The sequence below is a fragment of the Vulpes lagopus genome, chromosome 13, assembly GCF_018345385.1.
Source record: "Vulpes lagopus strain Blue_001 chromosome 13, ASM1834538v1, whole genome shotgun sequence".
NCBI classification, from domain to species: Eukaryota; Metazoa; Chordata; class Mammalia; order Carnivora; family Canidae; genus Vulpes; species Vulpes lagopus.
Window position 1 is genome coordinate 61,849,017 of NC_054836.1, and position 7,953 is coordinate 61,856,969.

Genomic DNA, 7,953 nt, shown 5'->3' on the forward strand with positions numbered 1-7,953 from the left:
TCTCTTGTTATATAAATGAATCCCTTTTCTGTACATTCATTGTCATGACTTAGTTTCTAGACTCTTCACCATAACACCTAGACCAAACTAAATTGCTTCATTCAAGAAGTTGTGTGACTAAGCTGATGTTTCCTATGACAGCTTCATTGCTATACTGGTGTGACTTAAAGAGCATTTTAATCTTTAGATTTTTAAGTCATGCTTTCGCTACTGGGTACAGCCCTGAGTCTTTTTCAGTAAACCTTCTTTTAAGTGGGAAATCCTAGTGCACTTCCTCTCACTTTCCTCATTCCATGTCTGCCACTATTATTGATATTTTATTATTTAGCTTTTTCCCACAGTCATACTCACCCATTTAGGTTCTTGGCATATCTCTCTGCTTGTTTCATATAGGGGTAATCAGGTCTGCTTGCTGGAATGATTTTCCTGACTACTGTCTTTCTAGCCATGTGGGTCGTGAACATAGTTAACCTCTCTCAGTTTTCTTTGTCTCTAACTTCAAAGTTGTTGCAGTAAGTGAGTTGATCAGTGTAAAAAGTGCTTAGATAAATGTGCTTGGCTAATAATAAAATATATATGTATAGTTAATGCTTTTCCATTTATCCAGAACCTTTTGAATTCTTTTAAAAAACTGTCCATCTTTTTTTTTAATTCACAAAATTTGTTAAAGCTTGCAGTCTTATGGGGCATACTTGTATAAACTTCCTTTGTCAAGCATAAATTGCTGGTCTTAACCCAAGGTAGGGTGTAGATTTTTCCTTTCGCGGATTGTTGGGGAATTGTGATCGTATGCGGAAGGGTATTAGCTCTCACTTGCATTATTTTGCCTGCACTATCATAGGGAACTTTTCATAGATCTTCATTCAAGATTATCAGGGATACAAAATTTGCCTTATATGCCAAATAAAGATGTGTTATGCTGGAAACATTTCAAGTCTCTAGTGACTTCCTGAGTTGTTATTCTCCCTGTCAGAAATTTACCTTTCGCGCGATTCACTCGTCCTTTGCGAAATACGCGGGTTTTGGTCACAGACACAGCTTAGGATGGAGAAGGTCGTAAGTTTAATTCAAAGTTCAGAATCTTGCGGGATCCCATGGGTGGTCAGCAGTTTTCCCGCCTACCTTTGGCCCAGGGGCATGATCCTGGGGTCCCCGGATCGAGTCCCCGTGTCGGGCTCCCAGCATGGAGCTGCTTCTCCCTCTGCCTGTGTCTCATGCCTCTCTCTCTGTTCTGTGTTATCATTAATAAATTTTAAAAAATTTTTAAAAAATAGTTCCGAATTTCGTGCTATAGGTTAAATACTTTTTTATTTATTAAGGGCCCCTGGTTTTTTTAATTTGTGATTGCCAGTGACGGTTTCTTCATATTTATTGTTAGAGAAAAATATGCTAATAGTAGATAAATCCAGCATATTGGCATTCACTAGCGTTTCTATCTAATTTTATGTTTTTTTGGGGGAAGACCATCTTTTTGCAAAGGAACTGTTCCTAAAACGTTCTGCTAAAACATACTGCTTAACAGGTACCATTCTCATTTTAAAAATCCCAATGATGAGCTCTTGTTGTCTTGCTGACAGTTTTCTTATCAGATAATTCTACGTATATCACAACAATGGATATGTCATTTCACAGCACGCGACTTCAAAAAAAACCAGTTGTTAGTTATAGGACTTTACTTTTGAAGCAGCTGTTTAATAAAGTGATTAGGATGTTTTGAAAAGGTGTTTGTTTTTAAGATTTTATTTTTTCATGAGTGGACACAGAAAGAGCAGGAGACATTGGCAGAGGGAAGGAGAGGCAGGCTCCATGAAGGGAGCCTGATGGGGGACTCTATCCCGGGACCTCCTGGAGCACGCCTGAGCAATGCTGATGCTCAACCGCATGTGCCATCCAGGCATCTCTGAAAGTGTTATTTTTTAACCGACTCCTGGGAAATTTATGCTCTGGGCTATAGCCGTGAAACCTTTTGTTATTTAAAATTTGAAGAAACTAGTCCAATGTGGGGATCCATCTCGACAACCCTGAGGATCCATGAGTCTCATGCCTACTTGTTGAGCCAACCAGGTGCCCCTCAGTCAACTCTTAAGTCTGTGATGACCCCCTCCTGTTCACAGCCTCTGACCTTTAGATAGTTCAGCTTTTTTGACCCTTGTGGTCTTCCTCTGCCTCTAATTACTCCTCTCCCCTCTCTGACTTGTACTCTTAGGTGTTTAATGGTGTCCTTCCGTCCATGCTATGTTAACTCGCTGTGCCCATGAGGAATTCAGTAGCTTGTATTTTAAGTTTCATGTAATTGTTCACTTAATTCTGCTCTTTCAGTAAAAATTTTTGTAGATCTCAGCTTATCACTTTTTGATGTATCCTATGCACACATTTTGCTTAGCCATTTTCTCGTGCTAGGTGTTGAATTTTTTCCTAAATCTTTGCGGTTACAAACAGTTGTGCTGTGATGAACATCCATGTGCTATGTGCCCAGAATCACATATGGGAAAATGGTTGAAACCGAGTTTGAGCCCCCTGTGTATCGGACTCTGTTCATCTTTTCCAATTGTGCATCCTCCCAGTTAATTCACTTACTTTATTTGCAGGAAAGCTATTATAATAACAGTAGATGGAAAATGCGAACATTTATGGAAATATTAAACTATGCTGGGGACCATTGGTTTTTCTTCTAACAGGTCAACTTAATTTGCTCTTTTCCCCCATAGTTTTTGTTTAAATGTGTACATTGTATTATTAATCCTGTATGGATAAACGTTTTGTACTGTTTAGTTTTCATGCTGACATAGCTCCTGAATCGGGGTCACTGTATCTTTTTCAGTAAAGGGTTCAATGTGGTTTAATGTTTTAGGCTCTGGTGGGCTGTATGATCCTATCTAGGTACTCATTCTGCAGCTATCTAGTGTAATAGATGTCAGTGTAGATTCCTAAAACCTGTGGCTTGTTCCGTATAACTTTATTTATTATGAATTAAATCGGTAGCCAAATTTGGCCTCATGACACAGTTGGTTTGGTAACCCTGTATAAATAAATTATTTTAATAGACTCATAATATTCTTCTGTTAAAAACAGTTTTTTCAGCCCAGCCGGTGGTCATCAGTGGTTTAGTGCCTGCCTTCAGCCAGAGCGGTGATCCTGGAGAACCCTGGATCGAGTCAACGTTGGGCTCCCTGCATGGATGCCTGCTTTCTCCCTCTGCCTGTGTCTCTGCCTTCTCTCTCTGTCGTTAGGCGTCCCGTGTCAAATAATTATTTAAATATAATACATTCTTTTAAAAAAAAGTGTTTGAATTTTGTCACCCATTTGTTCTTTTTGTTTTTTTAAGATTTTTTTTATTTGACTTCTTGAGAGAGCAGAGAGAGGAGAGAGGCAGTGACACGGCAGAGGGGAGAAGCACGTCCATGTAGGGAAGTCACGATGTGGGACTATAATCCGGGTCTCCAGGATCACACACCGGGCTGAAGGCTTAGCACTAGCCAGTAAACCACTGGGGCCTTCCCCCATTTGTTTCTTTGATTAAGCTTCACTTAGCTTCAAATTTTCCTGAATATTGCTTATTCCATTGCAGACTTGCAATGTATTTGTAATTAACAGCCACAATTACATATTTTAGGCCATATTTTATTTTCTTAATATGCCTTGATTATCTGTCAAGGAATTACACGTATCTATAAAAGAGGTCTAACTTAGCACTCTAGACATTTTTAATAAAATCTAGTCTTAACTTACTAATTTCATTAACCAGACTTCCCTTAAGCATTTATTTTTTTGTTTTTACAAGATTTATATTATATTTATTTCATGAGAGGACAGATGAAAGAGAGGCTGAGAAACAGGAGAGGAAGGAAGCAGGCTCCATGCAGGGAGCCTGACTTGGGACTTGATCCGGGGTCTCCCAGGATCATGCCCTGGCTGAAGGCAGCACTAAACCGCCGAGCCACTGGGCTGCCCTCCCTTATGCATTTAAAGTTGTTTGTGAATAGTTAAATTTGTTCATGTTTCATATGTCAGAATCTCTTAAATTCTTAAAGGCAAAAAAATTGCTACCAAGTGATAATAAAATATGGTATTACCACCCTCTATCTCTAATCCATCTTACTGAATCTGTCTGCATAGTCCGTTATAGTATAGTTTGGTTGGTTTTTAAATAGTTTGTACTTGTTTTTTATAGGTTGCAGATACTTTTATCAATTAATGGCTCCAGAGTCTCATGATTGATTTAGTGTTACAGATTACATAATCTTTTATTCGTTTGGGTTTGATATATTAGAATAATCATAATTCTGAATGTACTGAGTGCTTATTTGGATTGTGACTATATATATTACGAGAAATCCTTTTAAGTCTTAAATTTTTTCATATTATTTGCCCTATTGTCTATCATTATGGTCTAATAGCTTTCCACAGATGTACTTTTTCATTTTTAAGTTTATTTTGTGTGTTTTGTTTTCAGGACTAATTGTCTGACTTGTATGGCGATGGAAAGCCCCTTTATCTATGGGGCCTGTGTTTTATTACCCCACTATATCAAGTTATTTGATTATGTGCCTTTGGTAACAGTTAAGATACCTTAGGCCCCTTGTTTTCTTTACCTCCAGAAAATAGCAATCAGCTGCTTCAAAGTCATTATGTTTTTTTGATTGTTGTTTTTTTTTTCCTTTGTGGAGATTAGTATTATAACGGTCAATTCTAAATTCAGGATGGCTAACTGATTTGGGGATGTTCCCCAACCTAAATCAACCAACCCCAAAATTTTCAACCTTTATCTCTTCTTATTTCTAAAATCCTAATTGTATTATAGAAGGCAGATTTTCCTTAGGGTTCACCCAGGTGTATGCATATTTATGTAGATACACATTTTGTGGTATGCTTGCCTGAGTACTCTTGTGAGCTGAACTTTAGGTATGTTCAAATCACTGATTCAATTTATTATTAAATGTTTCTCTTAATCAAACTGCTCAGTTTGGGATATGGAATTACTGTATATGTGAGAAGTATGGGAAATTATTCTTTAGTACATTGCCGGTAACACTGGCCTCTTTTTAGATATATTTTTACCATCATGGATCTCGGTTTGGAGATATATCAGAATGGTGAAGTGGACCATTCCTTCTTTGGATAGTGACTTTGAAGAAACAAAAGAAATGTGAAAGTAAGTCAGTTTTTAGGAAAATGATGAGCAAGAGAGAGAATAGATAAAGCTAAAAGAAATGGAAAACTTGAAATTGGATTACAAGAAGGAAAACGAAATAAAGCCGAGAAATTCTCCCAGAAGAAACCGGTAGTAGATGATTAATACGCGAACCAGAAATTCGTTATCGTTGACCACTTCAAGATCAAAAAAATTGTGGGATGCTTTCTATAGGGATAAAATACACTTGCCCACTCAAGTAGAATTCCAAAATTATAAAAGAAGGTGAAGATGATTATTATACGGATGGAGAGGAAAGCAGTGATGATGGGAAAAATCTCTTCTGATCAAGTCGGCTAAACCATCTAATAACTTTAAAAAAACATTGGTAAAAAAGTATTCCAATTGTAATTTCTTCATCCTCCTCTTCCTCTTTGTCCTCTTCTTCAAGTTCTGGTACAGATTGTTCGATGCAGGGTCTGTTATCTGTATTTTCTGATTCATCTCCATCTATAAAGATACATCTTCTGGCTGTAACCACTTGTCACCAAAACAGAAATATAAAACTGGATGAAATCGACAGGAACACAGCCTTCACGTACTATACCAAAACGTCAGGAATTCCTGAGGAATCTGAAGCATACTGAGACAGATGTTCACTCCTCTGTCAACTCCAGACATCAGCCCGGTTCAGTCTTTTGATCTGGGAACATCAAATGATCAAAAAGTAAAAGTTAAAAGGCAGAAAAGTGAGTAAAGTTGTATATGGAAATGTTGAGGATTTAAAAATAATCAAAATCATTTGACTCAACCAAAAAGGCCAAGATAAAATGGGCTGATCTCACATCAAATCTTCAAGTGTTAGTTTCCAATTTTGACACAGATATACACATAAAGCCTTACATCGACCACAATGGGTATGTGAACCTCAATCTCTTTTGATAAAGGTAATTTTCTTTCTTTTTGAAAAGCTGTAGATATTTGAACTTAAATATTATACTTTTTGGTATATTGAGCTTAAATATCAAATGCTTTGAGTTTGGATTGATTTTTCTATTAGCTGTATTTTTTTTGTTTGAGATATTGATGTAGGTAACTTTATCAGAATACCCTATTTTAACTTAAAAAATATCTGGATTATCGTTACTTATTAATATTGAAAAGCTTAATTAACTCAGGACTAGAAACTACCTTCACCATAATTTTATTTTTGTGTCTTACAAAGTCATATATATAGAGGGACCAGATTAATAAGTGAGAGAGTAGAAGCCAGATGTTTTTCACATATGAGAGATGTGGGCATAAGAATATAATTTTACTTACTTCTTAAAGAAAGGCAACAGACTAAAGTTAAAATATAAACTGAACTGTTGTCTTCATAATTAGAGAAAGTGGCAAGATGCTGGCAATGAAACATTTCAGGATAAATTCTAGGGAAGTTAAATGGTAAAGAGGATTACTTGAAAATAATTACCAAGATATGAATTATTGAATTCAAGTCTCTGTTTTTCAGTGCAGTTGTTTTTGAAGTGTAATTGACAGTGTATTCTGTTGGTTTCAGGTATTTATAACAGTGATTTGCTCTTTTTATATATAATTAAAAAGTTCCCATGATAAGCTAGTTACATCTGTCACATACAAAATTATTACATTATTGACTGTATACCTTGTGCTGTACTTACATCCCGTGACTTAATTTATTAACTTTATACACTCGAAACTTTGTACCTCTTAATTCACCTTAACCTCTTTCATCACCTTCCCCCCCTCTGGTCAACAGCAGTTTGTATCCTGTATCTGTGAGTCTGTTTTGTTTGTTCATTTGTTTTGATTTTTAGGTTCTGATATGAGGGAAAGACAAAATATGGTATGTTTGTCTGCATCTTATTATTTCACTTAGCTTCATACCCTTAGGTCCTTGTTGCCATCAATGTCTAAGATCCTTTTTGATGGACTGAATAGTATTCCCATTGTATATATAACACTATCTACTTATGCTCTTCATCTGTTGATGGTTACTTAGATTGCTTCCCATATCTTGGTTATCGGTATTAATGCTGCAGTGAACATAGGGGTGCATGTATCTCTTCAAATTGGTGTTTCATTTTCTTTGGTAAATACCCAAAAGTAGATTGCTGGATCATATGGCATCTGTTTTTAATTTTTTGAGGACACTTTCATTTCTGTTTTTTGTAGTGGCTGCACAATTTACATCCCACCAGTATAAGAAAGGTTTCCCTTTTTTTCTCTATCCTCCCAATACCTTGCTGTCTTTTTTGTGTGTTGTTATAGCCATTCAGATAGGTGGGAGGTGATCTTCTTTGTGTTTTGATTTGTGTTTCCTGAGGATTATTGTTAAGATCTTTTAATGTACTTGGTGGTCACTTTGGTTTGGTTCAACTTCAGAAAAATGTCTATCTTGGTCCCTCGCCTTTGTTTTTAATTTAAAGTTCTAATAACTGTTAATAGTGTCAAGTGTACAATGTTAACGATCAAACAATTCTTTTTTTTAGATTTTATTATTTATTCATGAGATAGAGAGGAGGGTGGGGGGGGCAAAGGTACTCAGGTGAGAGAGAAGAGGCCCCCACTGGGAGCCCATCGTGGGACTCGATCCCGGATCCACAGGTATACAGCGTCCTGGGCCGAAGGCAGGTGCTAAAAACCTCTGAGCCACCAGGATGCCTCATGAATCAGTCACTTCTATACAGTACTCCGTGCTCTTCATGTCAGAGTATTTCTTAATCCCGTTTAGTTATTTCACTCATCCCCCTTACCCACCTCCCCTTGGCCACCACCAGTTTGTTTCTGTCATTTAACAA

General features: G+C 36.9%; 1 pseudogene; it reads left to right on the top strand.

Moving 5' to 3' along the window:
- The first annotated feature begins 5,062 nt into the window (after positions 1–5,062).
- On the top strand, positions 5,063–5,937 carry LOC121474597 (annotated as a pseudogene).
- The last annotated feature ends 2,016 nt before the right edge of the window (positions 5,938–7,953 follow it).